At 37.0% G+C, this 15,531-nt stretch overlaps 1 protein-coding gene and 1 long non-coding RNA gene across 2 annotated transcripts in view; both read right to left on the bottom strand.

Moving 5' to 3' along the window:
* Window positions 1-15,531, bottom strand: part of LOC146694334 (dehydrogenase/reductase SDR family member 11-like) — a 122,514-nt gene that overhangs the window by 15,931 nt on the left and 91,052 nt on the right. The window lies entirely within an intron of this gene.
* On the bottom strand, window positions 3,266-5,654 carry LOC146694336 (uncharacterized). Its single transcript, XR_014923880.1, has 3 exons — window positions 5,140-5,654; window positions 4,421-4,449; window positions 3,266-3,992 (listed from the first exon to the last, which is right to left on the bottom strand). It is a non-coding gene; the product is annotated as an uncharacterized LOC146694336 (long non-coding RNA).

Consider the following 15,531-nt stretch of genomic DNA (forward strand, 5'->3'; position numbering starts at 1 on the left):
GTAGCCAAGTGTATTTCAGTCACAAACTGTGCAAAGAACAAATAGTTTGTGTCTTTGGCAAAACGATCATCAATGCAGAAAAGTCTTGATTTGAAATACCCACTGGGGGATACTTTGATCAGCCTTCTTTCATCAAGTGTGTTTTGGCCTGTAGGAAACTGCACAGGGAAGGCCATGGCCTCCAGTTTAGGTGTTTTGAAAAAACTTATTGGATTGTTTCTCTCTGCAGGAGCAACAGAGTAGATTCCTTCACTGAAACATAATATCTCCTCAGCCACATCAGGGGGCTGTAAACAGGACTCGAGTGCAAAACCACCATTAGTCAGTCCATCTGCTTGCTCTGAATCATCTCTCATCTGTTCATGCGATTGTTCACCATCACAGGGTAACGTGTCAATGTCCTGTTCATTTTTATTTTGTGCTTCACTCAGTGCATTTTTCTCACAGCTGTCAATTTCCATTAAATCAGCCTCATCATAATCGTCCTCATTCATGTTTTCATCATCATCATCATCATCATCTTCATCAGGAAGTGTTGGATCACACAGCTCAGCATCATCTCTGATGCTCACATCCTTATACTGTGGATGAATCTGCTTGAGTTTATGCAGTGCTTGCACAAGTTTAGACCAGCTTACAGTCTGAAACAGCTGATGACCTTTGTAAGACAAGCGTCTCTTCAGTTTTACTCTCATGATCTGAGAATTAATTCTCAATCGAGGCAATGCTTCAACAGTTTCCTGTACCTCGGATGGGACACAGACCACATTTCCTCTAATTGCTCTTTGTCTGCCTTTGGGAAGAGGAATGATCTTGGCAAATGGTATGCACTTGGCTATGAGATGTCTCTCCAGTATGTTGAGATCAGACAGTTCAGGTGGAATATCAGCAAGCTCCAGTGTATTGGCAACAGCAAGTGCTGGCATGAATCCATTTTTAAGATGATCGTGGCAGGTGTGACAAATCCACTCTCTCTTTCTCTCATCGGGAACATTGCACTGCTCATTTCTGCAGTTTTCATCACAAACATGAACAAACTTTCCTGTCAAACATGTTGCAACCACATGTGGGTTTTTGACATAATTTGACCTTGTGCAGGGTCGTACTTGGTTTGGAAATGAAGCCTTGAAGCATACAGTACATGGGTATGATGGTCCAACTTTGATTTGTGATTTGAACACAGATATGGCCTCGTTAATCACACTGTTGTCACTCTCTTGGGTTTGTCTGTTCACCCATCTGTATTTCCTTTTTATTTTCATTGCACATCTCATATTGTGCATAATCCTGAAGGCAAGATTACTTTGATACCTGTCTCGCATTAGTTGTTTCATTAGTTGTCTGTGTCTTACTCTGAATGCGTCATCACGTGCATAACGCTGAGTCACTCGAGATCTCTGTCTCTCTCTGAATTCAGGGTTTTCTTGATACCTTTTAGTGATATAGTTTTTTTGTTTTTGTCTAAATTCAGCATTGTCACAGTAGCGTCTTTTAATATATTGTTGTTGTTTCTTTCTAACTGTAGCATTCTCAGAAAAACGTCTTTTAACATATTGGTTTTTTTTCTGTCTGAATTCATCATTCTCACAATAACGTCTTTTCATATACTGTTGTTTTTTCTGTCTGACTTCAGGATTGTTTTTATATGCCTCGCTTGTGCAAGATTTTTTCTTTTCTTTGTAATCTTTATTTGAAGCGTACTTTTGTCGTTCTTTCCTTTTTTGGTTTTCTTTTCTCTGATTTCTGGGTTTCTCTGATGCCATTAATCTTCTTTTCATTTTTTGCCTTTGTTGTTTATTAACTTTTTTCAGTTTTTGTAAAACTATATCAGAAACATCACAGGCAGCAACATTTTTTATTGCAGCATTTGATTGACATGAAAAAGCATCATTCGATGGAAAGAAATTTAATTCACTGCATAGTTCTTCAGTTGGTATATTAGGAGGTTCATTCTGATCTTCATATGATGTGAACTGAGTCATATGGTCTTCTTTTTGTTCCACCAGTGGCGTACAAATGGACATTTGAAAAAAGATGTTCTCAGTCAGATCAGTGGTTGTGTTTCTCCTTGGAGAAGAGGAGTTTGCTTCATCAACAGTTGTATCAGAGTGAGTAGGTGCCACAGCAGTGGCAGCTGTTGGTCTGCAGACTGTGTCTGTGATAGTATCACTCAGGTTGACTGTGCTCATACTGTAGAACTGCACAGGCTTCAGTTCATAGTTACAAGAAGGTGATATCTCCATCATTTCATAAGAATCTTGGATCCTCTTAATCATGTCACTGAGGAGTGTGAATTTCAGCATCACTGCTGTACCACGATTACGTGACTGTAGTAGTAGAGGAAGACCACTGGCTGTTCTGGAGTGTGGATCAAAGAAACCATATTTGCCCGATGTGGATCTGAACACTGCGATACACAATCCACTCATAATCAATAAGGCATACTGCACATCTGACAACAGGCAGCTCAGTCCTGCTTCTAAGCTGAGAAAGGTATCTACTGCCTCCTCTGGAGGTTCTTCAAATGTCCCATACCGGGAAGGCTGTGTCATGTCGACATCATACATAGACCTGCGAGCATCAACTTTGTCTGGCAGCTCATCGGTTGCCAAATGAATATTTTTAGGAAATCTTTTCTTGGCCTCTTTGTACATCACATCACCTTTATCCAAGACCAGATTAAGGTCAGCTGTAGTCATGTTATCATTCTCATGAAGGAAAGCAAGAAATGTGAGTGAGTTACATGTGCACTGCTTGTTTCTGGAGTCTCCATATTTAGGATGTGCCTGGCTGTGAGATGCACAGACCTGTGTAACAGATGGCTGATTTTCAAGGTTCTCTCTTTCTGCATGAGATTGTCCTGCCACATCATTGTGACAGCCTCTTTTCAAAAAATCAGCATAACCCACCTGTGGGGCACTTGACACCTCATGTTGTTCATTAACTTTATGCTGCAGTCCACTCTTTACAGCATCAGCATAAGATACCTGTTGTACATGTGCAGGAACATGTTGACCTGCCTGTTTGACACCATCAGCATTGGTCTTTGCAGACACACTGTCTTCTGCAGAGCTCTGAGGAAAATCACACTCAGCTTGTTCACATGTTGGCACACTGTGAAACTCATGGAACTTCTTCCAGCGTTGTTTTGCAGCTTGTGACTTTTTCTGCTTCCTTGGCATTTTTACACAAGTGTTTCTCTTAGTCTTTAGAAAATATGTTTATAAAATAAGAGTGGCACACAGCAGGAGATGTTCTCTTTGTCTTTATATTTCAGTTTTTATTTGTCTGAAACAGTTGTCTTTCGTTTGACAGTTTGTTCTTCAGTCAAGAGAATATTATGCACTCTCTTTATTGGCTTGGCACAACTTAGCAGCAAGCGCAAAGTGAAAAACAGGTAGAGAGAAAATTTAGAAGAGAGAACAGGCAGAGCAGGAGAGACACGGTTGGGAAATCACAATCACACCGTGAATTAGAGTTTTCTTTGTTCAGTTCGTTCTCAGGTAGAGGCAATATATGCACTCCTTATTGCTTTAATGGCTTGGCGTTTTTCAGCAGCAAGCCAAGAGTGAAAAAGAGGTAGAGAGAAAATTTAGCAGAGAGAACAGGCAGAGCAGGAGAGACACGGCTTTAAATCAAACCGCAGAGTTTTCTTTGTTTGTTCAGTTTGTTCATAGGTTGAGGCAAAATATGCACTCTTTATTGCTTTATTGGCTTGGCGTTTTTCAGCAGCAAGCCAAGAGTGAAAAACAGGTAGAGAGAAAATTTAGCAGAGAGAACAGACAGAGCAGGAGAGACACGGCTTTGAAATCAAACCGCAATAAGATTCTTGGTTTGGCAAAATTTCTCACAAACCACAGGGTGAAATACAGATGGAAAGAAGGCAGAGACAATAGGTGGAGCAGGACAGAGGATAGAGGGGTTGGGGGGTTGGGATGTAAGAGAGAAGACTGGAGATCTGGTCCTTCTTCTTCTTCTTCTTCTTCTTCACACTGTGAACAAAAAACAAGAAAAATATAATAATTTTATTAAAATAATATCACATGGTAATTGTATGAACTAATTGTGACTACTGAAAAAGGACAAAACAAATATTCAAGCTAAACTGTTGTCGGCTGCCATGTGCAAAAAGTTGCATAATTGGGCACTTTTTAAAAGAATATTTAATTAAATTCAGCAATAATATTTTTAAATACAAATATGATTGAGTGAATCATTAACTAATCACATGTAGTGTGACTACAAAAATGTACGAAAAAAAATATTTTAGCCCAATTGTTAAGCTGTACTTGTGTGTATTTGTTATAAAATTGTGTTTAAAAGGTCTAGCAAAAACTTTGAACCCACACTTTACAGTTTATATTATTCCGATTATTTTTTTTATTTTGGTCTACTTCTCTTACAGTATGTGCACACCTACCAGGCAAAGCACAGATGTCAGTCAAGTTCCTGAAAGTGTAAGAGCAGAAATAATATGTTAGTTGTCTGTACAGTGTTATCAGACTAACAGAAATACAAAGCCCACACACCATGATACACTGAACTTATAATTAGCAGGTTATACAGGTTATACAGCACACTAAAAGACACAGCAACCATTTTATAATTCAAACTAATTACCTGAAGTATTGCCACTTATGTAAGGCTACTGTTAGACTGTTATTAGCCTTAGCATTGCTGATAGCGCTAGCATTCCAGCTAGCATTAGCACTTCAGTTAATGTTAGCACTGCAGCTAGCGTTAGCATCGCAGCTAGCGTTAGCATCGCAGCTAGCGTTAGCATTCTTAGTGTTAAAACTGAGCCACAATGGCAATAATGAAGCTCATTTGTTACTTTTGTCTCACTGACTGCCAATAAATATCACAGGAATATTCTTTTTGTCAGTTAACAACCGCTAAGGCTAGTGTTAGCACTATAGCTGGCGTTAGCATTAGCATTGAAGCTAGCGTTAGCACTGCTGCTAACAGCAAAACATCATAAACCTGTATAAATGATAGTAAAGGTTATTCTTTTTTTTTTCTTCTTTATTCTTTGAACTCTTTTGAACTCTGTTGGACTTGATATCTGAGTTTAAATGTCAAATGTATTTTTACCATCATAAAAATAAAACACTGCAGTACTGAGTGTACTATACTTACCACAGCAGAGAGCAAAGCGGAATGACGACAGTTGGTCCAGTGATGGGTTAAAAACAGATGAGGCGTTCAGGTGGTGCTTGGAAATTTGATCATCAGGTTGAACAGCATTAATGAGCATATACATGACTGTGTGTTGGTCTGTGTGTGTGAGACATAGAGAGAGAGGGAAAAATACACTAGACTAGTATACAAATGGGTACTTTTTGCCCGAGTATAAGCGAATGAGTGACGCACAGAGAAAGAGGGCAACTGGCATTAAACGAGCAAATAAAAAGTATGTCATCTTGAACTGTTTTATGGGTTTTATTTTAAGACTACTTTGAGTGTATTCGTGGGGAGATAAACTATACAGACTAAAAACAGAGACATTAAATGAGATTAGATTATTTAAGATGTGGGAAAATCCACTACAGACAGGTAGATGCTGTGAGCTTTAATTATCCAGTCAGAAAAGATTATTTTAAAGTCATCAACTGACTCCAGATCTGAAAAACCTGTGTGCAGAAGACAAGTCCACCAATACACAATCAGCTTGAATTTAGCAGGGCAATCAGAATGCTCTATTCAGTTGGCCTACACTAACTACTGACATACTATTTGTCTGAATTATTAACGGAGCCAAGATGCAGACTGCTTAAGTAGAGAGCGAGCTTTATAAACACGAAGGCGAAACAAACAGGAACGTGGTGTACAAAAAACACCTAAGAGTAACCTAAACTGGAAAAGGCTAAGCAAAAACAAACATGAAACAGAGATGCAGGGAGACGTAGAAAACATAGGGAAGCCACACAGGGCAACGGAGGACGATACACAGATGAACCAGCCACAAACAGAGGCAAACACAAGGCTTAAAGACACAGAGGGATAACGAGGAAATGAGACACAGAAGGAGGGCAAAGCTGGGAGTAATCAGACATGATTGTCTGACATTTTCCCTGTCAGACATAACAGGGGAAATGTAAACTGAACACACTGAGATTAGACACGGACCTTGACAGTAAAACAGGAAACACACCGACAGAACAAAACCCACACAAACTTAACACAGACTGGGGGACACAGAACATAGGAACATGAAATGTGAAAAAGGAGCACAAAAACCCATAATAATAATAAACTTAAACATAAACACGGAGTCACAGACTCTGGACAATGACACTATTATTCTGTGACCCCTTTCAAATCTGCTTAATGGCATCTATTGGAAAAACTGCTTCTAAATCCAAGATTCCTGTCAAGCCAGCTTTTAAACCATGGAGATCCAGAGGAATTTTTCTACACAACAGCATGTTCTTTATGTTCCCGCTGTCAAAAATGTGGTCACAGGAGTAATGTAAAAGGTGGGGTCTTTTCTGCTGTTGAGACAAACTCCTGACTGAAAACAATGTATTTCTATGGGTCAGTTAGGAGGTTATCTATCTACTTGGATCTACACAGTTCAAAAAGTTTACATCTCTAAGTTTTGAAAGACACGGTGTTGGAAAGAGAACAACAATGGCTACGTTTTGATGGTAAAATGATGGCTGTAAAGCAAACACTGTGGACACAGTAGCAGTTGAAAGAGAAGTGTTTAAGATTAATTTTGGCAGAGTGGCAGAGAGAGCTCGTTAAGCAGGCAGGTGTGAGCCTGGTTGCTATAGTGACCGCACCCAATGGCTCCATACACACGGACACAGACATGCACCTCACTTTTGCTGCTTAAAATGAACAGAAAAGTCAGGCCGAAACAAATCGTTCCCATATGAAAAGTACAAGTCGTATTGACGAAATTCTTTCACCGTGAGCGACAGCAGCTTCTAGTCTACTGAATTCTCAGTTTTCATGCCTGTGGAGTTTATTATATGGACGTGGTGACAGTGGAAAGACACCATGCTCTTCTGATTTTCAAACGAACCTTCTGAGCCATTTTAACATTAGAGTCTATGGAAGAGTTGGAGGGAGGAGGCTGTGCATTGGTGACATTTATGAAAGAACCATAACACCTAGGACAATAGTAAACACATTGGATGAAAGAGGACAGCCATGGCTACGTTTTGAGGGTAAAATCATACCTGTAGAGCAAACGCTGCGGACACAGCAGCAGTTTTAAAAAAGATTTTAAGATTAATTTTTTTGCTCCTCTCACTCTAGCAGTTGAGCTGCCTCACTCTAGCCCCAACATTCCGTCCCATACACACCCATTATAAACTCTGAAATGGGTGAAAAAACATCATGAAACTTAAACTGGAACTGAAGAAAAAGTATAATAGATATTGAAAAGATAAATACAAGTTGAATAGTTGAATGTCTTGTCTTCGTTTTAAAGTTTGAATGGTGGCTCTATGTCAATGTATGTGGAAGTAGTAAGAGTTTAAAAATGAGTAAGTTGAATGAGAATTTGAAGGGTCTCCCCATTGAAATACATGGGAAATTTTTGTTGAATAAAGTTGAATAAAATTAAAAATATAAATGTTAAAAATGAGAAAAATAGAAGCAATGTTGTCCAAAATAATAGGAATCTAACGATGTTTGAATGGTTTTTCTAAGTTGAACGGTTTTGAAGGAGTAGGCTTTCAAAAAACGTACGGAATACAGAATAAAATATAACTAGAAAAATTTGCATTTCCTGCGAAAATGCAGTGTGGATGCTTTAAAGCTGAAGCTGTATGCAAAAAGTAGCTGAAAAAGCTGAAAAGTTGCAGAAATTGTAAAAACTTTGCAGAAGCAAAAGAAGTTTGCTAAAATGGAATAACTTAGCAGAACTGCAATATCTTAGAGGAAACATAATACTTGGCAGAAATACAATAGCATAGCAGAATTTAGCAGAAATATTGTAACTTACCAGAAACATGATAACTTCTCAAAAATACAAGAATTTAGGAGAAATAGTATAAGATAACAGAAAGAATATATTTAGCCAAAAATACTTAAACATTACAGAAACACTATGATTTAGAAAAATAGTACAACAGAGCAGAAATATTGTGATTTACCAGAGACACTGTGATGAACTATGAATATTGTAATTTTAAATTAAGACTATGTTTTAGCACAAATATTATAATTTGGCAGAAATACTATAATTTAGCACAAATACTATAAAAAGCAGAAATACTATAATTTAGCAGAAATACTATATTAAGCACAAACCCTATAAAAAGCAGAAATACTGTACTATGATTTGGTAGAAAAAACTATAATTAATCAGAAATACTATATTTGGCAGAAATACGGTATTTGGCACAAATCTTATAAAATAGCAGAAATAGTATGATTTAGCACAATAGTAATAACTTAAACAGAAAAATTGGAAAAGCAAAAATGGACAGCTGAAAAAATGATGAACATGCTGAAGGTCCCTCAACTATACTTGTTAAATGAAAAAAATCAGCAAAAAAATCTATAACAGCCACACAATCACAAATATGTACACATAAGAAAACACACATGCACAGAGAGACACACACACAAGATCCAATTCAGTCAACCAGTCTAAATATATTGAATTTGAATCTTAGAATGAGATCATCCCATTAAAAGCCTTTCTCTCTCTCTCTCTCTCTCTCTGTCACACACACACACACACACACACACACACACACACACACATACACACAGGGAGAGAAAAGTGAGTTTCTAGGTCAGCCTGGGAGCTGCTGAATTTGAATCCACCAATCAGAGAGCCTGTGCACTCTTTCCCTCCAAAACAGGTGCATCCTTTTTACACACGCAGCACAGAGAGACACAGGATCATTGCAGTCTATTTCTCATAATGACGACTCCCCTCAAACAAATGACCATAATTTCCTAACCGTAGGAGCTAGAACGGTCATTCTTAAACCGTTTTGTTCAGAAGAGATGGGGGAATCTTCAAGTGTTGACAATTTATCATTAAAATATGAATTTTTAGAGATATATGACACGGATGACTTGTTGACTTAGAAGCCACGAATTCCCCAATATGCAAATTTGAATACCTGGAGCCCACATACATGATTGGCTGGCTGGGAAGCTGTGCAGGCCCTGATTTGTGGATTTGAATTCCTCAGCCCTCAGATATTATTGGCTGGCTTAGAAGCCATGAAGTCCCCAATATGCAAATTTGCATGCCTCAGGACACATATATGATTGGCTGGGAAACCGTGCAGGACCTGATTTGAAAATTTGAATGTCTAAGTCCTCACAGAGGATTGGCTGCCTGGGGACCAGGCAGAAATATATAGAAATACTATGATTAAGCATAAATACTACATTTAGTAGAAATACTATGTTTTAGCACAAATCCTATAAAAAGCAGAATTACTATAATTTAGCAGAAATACTATATTAAGCACAAATCCTATAAAAAGCAGAAATAGTATGATTAAGCATAAATACTACATTTAGTAGAAATACTATGTTTTAGCACAAATCCTATAAAAAGCAGAAATACTATATTAAGCACAAATCCTATAAAAAGCAGAAATACTATATTAAGCACAAATTCTATAAAAAGCAGAAATACTATATTAAGCACAAATTCTATAAAAAGCAGAAATACTATATTAAGCACAAATCCTATAAAAAGCAGAAATACTATATTAAGCACAAATTCTATAAAAAGCAGAAATACTATATTAAGCACAAATTCTATAAAAAGCAGAAATACTATATTAAGCACAAATCCTATTAAAAGCAGAAATACTATATTAAGCACAAATCTTATGAAATAGCAGAAACAGTATGATTTAGCACAATAGTAATAAGTTAAACAGAAAAATTGGAAAAGCAAAATGGACAGCTGAAAAAATGCTGAACATGCTGAGGGTCCCTCAAATATACTTGTTAAATGAAAAAATCAGCAAAAAAATGCACAGGGAGAGAGAAGTAAGTTTCTAGGTCAGCCTGGGAGCTGCTGAATTTGAATCCACCAATCAGAGAGCCTGTGTACTTTTTCCCGCCAAAACAGGTGCATCTTTTTACACACGCAGCAGAGAGAGGCACAGGATTATTGCAGCCTATTTCTCATAGTGAGGACTCCCCTCAAACAAATGACCATAATTTCTAAACCGTAGGGGCTAGAGCGGTCATTCTTACACCGTTTTGTTCAGAAGAGATGGGGGAATCTTCCAGTGTTAACAATTTATCATTAAAATGTGAATTTTTAGAGATATACGACATGGATGACTTGTTGACTTAGAAGCCACGAATTCCCCCAATATGCAAATTTGAATGCCTGAGGCCACATATATGATTGGCTGGCTGGGAAGCCGTGCAGGCCCTGATTTGTGGATTTGAATTCCTCAGCCCTCAGATATGATTGGCTGGCTTAGAAGCCATGAAGGCCCCAATATGCAAATTTGAATGCCTCAGGACACATATATGATTGGCTGGGAAACCGTGCAGGCCCTGATTTGAAAATTTGAATGTCTAAGTCCTCACAGAGGATTGGCTGCCTGGGGACCTGGCAGAAATATATAGAAATACTATGATTAAGCATAAATACTACATTTAGTAGAAATACTATGTTTTAGCACAAATACTATAAAAAGCAGAAATACTATAATTTAGCAGAAATACTATATTAAGCACAAATCCTATAAAAAGCAGAAATACTATATTAAGCACAAATTCTATAAAAAGCAGAAATACTATATTAAGCACAAATTCTATAAAAAGCAGAAATACTATATTAAGCACAAATCCTATTAAAAGCAGAAATACTATATTAAGCACAAATCTTATGAAATAGCAGAAACAGTATGATTTAGCACAATAGTAATAAGTTAAACAGAAAAATTGGAAAAGCAAAATGGACAGCTGAAAAAATGCTGAACATGCTGAGGGTCCCTCAAATATACTTGTTAAATGAAAAAATCAGCAAAAAAATGCACAGGGAGAGAGAAGTAAGTTTCTAGGTCAGCCTGGGAGCTGCTGAATTTGAATCCACCAATCAGAGAGCCTGTGTACTTTTTCCCGCCAAAACAGGTGCATCTTTTTACACACGCAGCAGAGAGAGGCACAGGATTATTGCAGCCTATTTCTCATAGTGAGGACTCCCCTCAAACAAATGACCATAATTTCTAAACCGTAGGGGCTAGAGCGGTCATTCTTACACCGTTTTGTTCAGAAGAGATGGGGGAATCTTCCAGTGTTTACAATTTATCATTAAAATATGAATTATTAAAGATATTTGACTTCTAATGCACCATAACTGAGTAGAGCGAAGCAAAAACTGCCTTGACTTGCCTTCAAACAACGCTTTGTAACTCGAAATCTATTTGGAGTATCGATATCATTCTTTCACCGTAAGAGACAGCAGGCTTTGGTGAACAGTCATGGAAATTTTCAGGTCTCTGTGGAAATCCAAAAAAAAGTTATGACGAGAGAAAAAAGTGGTTCATTTCCACAGTTTTAAATCTGAAGAAATCTGAGCGAAGGACGAATTTCCTACCCTCAAACAAGTCCAACTCATTTCAGAACGGTAATAGGTGAGAAAGAAATTCTTGAATTGTGAGCGTCAGGGGTGTCTGAAGATATTCGGGGACAAGCCTCATGTCTTAAAGTCGCTTCGTTAAGGAGATATGACGATTCGAATATGCCTCTCATTACAGAAATCCAGCGATGATTTTGAACAAGCTCTCCATTGACTTTATATGGAGAGTTTTGAGACCTTGTGTTGGTCTGAGGAGATTTGCAAAAATTCCATAAATCCCACAACAATGATAGTGACATTTTCTGAAAGCCAGCAAAAATACCTACGTTTTGATGTATAATTTGTGGAAGTTGAGTGAAAATTGAGCAAGTAGCAAGAAGTTGTTCGGACATGAAGTGAAAATTGCAAAACCTTCAGTGGCACACTGGAAGCCAAGAGCATAGCAACCATAACAACGCATGTATTTTGTGAAAAATCACAATTTTGCAACTCAAAACTTTAAGAGGCATAAAAGTAAAACAGTAGAAGATTTGAAAAAGCTGAATCATACCTGAATAGCCCAATAATTTGTGAACATTTTAAAATTTGAATGGTTGTTCTAGGTGAAAATATGAGGAAGTAGTTAAGTTTCAAAAACAAGCAAAATTTAGCAGAATTGCAGAAGTTTCCCATTCATTTCAATGGGACAAATTAAAGGAAAAAAGCTTAATATTTTAAAAAGTATAATAGTTAAAAATAGCAAAAATCGTAGCAGGAATTAGCAAAAATAGCAGAATAGTTTAAAATTTGAACGGTGAAAATCGGCTGAAAATTGTGGAAGTAGTTTAACGGCGAAAAGTGTACGGAAGCAACTAGAACTAGAAAAATTTGCATTTCCTGCGAAAATGCAGTGTGGATGCTTAAAGCTGAAGCTGTATGCAAAAAGTAGCTGAAAAAGCTGAAAAGTTGCAGAAATTGTAAAAACTTTGCAGAAGCAAAAGAAGTTTGCTAAAATGGAATAACTTAGCAGAACTGCAATATCTTAGAGGAAACATAATACTTGGCAGAAATACAATAGCATAGCAGAATTTAGCAGAAATATTGTAACTTACCAGAAACATGATAACTTCTCAAAAATACAAGAATTTAGGAGAAATAGTATAAGATAACAGAAAGAATATATTTAGCCAAAAATACTTAAACATTACAGAAACACTATGATTTAGAAAAATAGTACAACAGAGCAGAAATATTGTGATTTACCAGAGACACTGTGATGAACTATGAATATTGTAATTTTAAATTAAGACTATGTTTTAGCACAAATATTATAATTTGGCAGAAATACTATAATTTAGCACAAATACTATAAAAAGCAGAAATACTATAATTTAGCAGAAATACTATATTAAGCACAAACCCTATAAAAAGCAGAAATACTGTACTATGATTTGGTAGAAAAAACTATAATTAATCAGAAATACTGTATTTGGCAGAAATACGGTATTTGGCACAAATCTTATAAAATAGCAGAAATAGTATGATTTAGCACAATAGTAATAACTTAAACAGAAAAATTGGAAAAGCAAAAATGGACAGCTGAAAAAATGATGAACATGCTGAAGGTCCCTCAACTATACTTGTTAAATGAAAAAAATCAGCAAAAAAATCTATAACAGCCACACAATCACAAATATGTACACATAAGAAAACACACATGCACAGAGAGACACACACACAAGATCCAATTCAGTCAACCAGTCTAAATATATTGAATTTGAATCTTAGAATGAGATCATCCCATTAAAAGCCTTTCTCTCTCTCTCTCTCTCTCTCTGTCACACACACACACACACACACACACACACACACACACACACACACACAGGGAGAGAAAAGTGAGTTTCTAGGTCAGCCTGGGAGCTGCTGAATTTGAATCCACCAATCAGAGAGCCTGTGCACTCTTTCCCTCCAAAACAGGTGCATCCTTTTTACACACGCAGCACAGAGAGACACAGGATCATTGCAGTCTATTTCTCATAATGACGACTCCCCTCAAACAAATGACCATAATTTCCTAACCGTAGGAGCTAGAACGGTCATTCTTACACCGTTTTGTTCAGAAGAGATGGGGGAATCTTCAAGTGTTGACAATTTAATATTAAAATATGAATTTTTAGAGATATATGACATGGATGACTTGTTGACTTAGAAGCCACGAATTCCCCCAATATGCAAATTTGAATGCCTGAGACCACATATGTGATTGGCTGGCTGGGAAGCCGTGCAGGCCCTGATTTGTGGATTTGAATTCCTCAGCCCTCAGATATGATTGGCTGGCTTAGAAGCCACGAAGGCCCCAATATGCAAATTTGAATGCCTCAGGACACTTATTTGATTGGCTGGGAAACTGTGCAGGCCCTGATTTGAAAATTTGAATTTCTCAGTCCTCACAGAGGATTGGCTGCCTGGGGACCTGGCAGAAATATATAGAAATACTATTATTAAGCATAAATACTACATTTAGTAGAAATACTATGTTTTAGCACAAATACTATAAAAAGAAGAAAAACTATAATTTAGCAGAAATACTATATTAAGCACAAATCCTATAAAAAGCAGAAATACTATAATTTAGAACAAATAGTATAAAAAGCAGAAATACTATAATTTAGCAGAAATACTATGTTAGGCACAAATCCTATAAAAAGCAGAAATACTATAATTTAGCAGAAATACTATGTTAGGCACAAATCCTATAAAAAGCAGAAATACTATAATTTAGCAGAAATACTATATTAGGCATAAATCCTATGAAAAGCAGAAATATTATGATTTAGCAGAAATACTGTATTTAGCACAAGTACCGAAAAGTACCAGAAATACTATGATTTAGCAGAATAGTAATAACTTATTGAAACACAAATGCACAGAGGGACACACAAACACAGGCTCTAATCCAGTCAACCAGTCTAACTATGTTCAATTTAAATCCTACAATGACATGCTGCCAAATAAGGGCAGGGTCCTCTCTCTCCCACTAAACACACACACACACACACACACACACACACACACACACACACACACACACACACACACACACACAGGGAGAGAGGACTAAGTTTCTAGGTCAGCCTGGGAGCTGCTGAATTTGAATCCACCAATCAGAGAGGCTGTTTACGTTTTCCCGCCAAAACAGGTGCATCTTTTTACACACGCAGCACAGAGACATAGACCTGCTTCTTTCAGTTTATTTCACATAGTGAGGATTCCCCTCAAACAAATGACCATAATTTCCTAACCATAGGGGCTAGAGCGGTCATTCTTACACCGTTTTGTTCAGAAGAGATGGGGGAATCTTCAAGTGTTGACAATTTATCATTAAAATATGAATTTTTAGAGATATATGACATGGATGACTTGTTGACTTAGAAGCCACGAATTCCCCAATATGCAAATTTGAATACCTGGAGCCCACATACATGATTGGCTGGCTGGGAAGCTGTGCAGGCCCTGATTTGTGGATTTGAATTCCTCAGCCCTCAGATATGATTGGCTGGCTTAGAAGCCATGAAGGCCCCAATATGCAAATTTGAATGCCTCAGGACACATATATGATTGGCTGGGAAACCGTGCAGGCCCTGATTTGAAAATTTGAATGTCTAAGTCCTCACAGAGGATTGGCTGCCTGGGGACCTGGCAGAAATATATAGAAATATATAGAAATACTATGATTAAGCATAAATACTACATTTAGTAGAAATACTATGTTTTAGCACAAATACTATAAAAAGCAGAAATACTATAATTTAGCAGAAATACTATATTAAGCACAAATCCTATAAAAAGCAGAAATACTATATTAGGTACAAATCCTATAAAAAGCAGAAATACTATATTAGGCACAAATCCTATAAAAAGCAGAAATACTATATTAGGCACAAATAGTATAAAAAGCAGAAATACTATAATTTAGCAGAAATACTATGTTTGGCACAAATCCTATAAAAATAATA

The sequence above is a fragment of the Copadichromis virginalis genome, linkage group LG14 (assembly GCF_057382275.1).
Source record: "Copadichromis virginalis isolate Kocher_CV1m ecotype Utaka linkage group LG14, C_Virginalis_male_GT1.1, whole genome shotgun sequence".
Lineage (NCBI taxonomy): Eukaryota > Metazoa > Chordata > Actinopteri > Cichliformes > Cichlidae > Copadichromis > Copadichromis virginalis.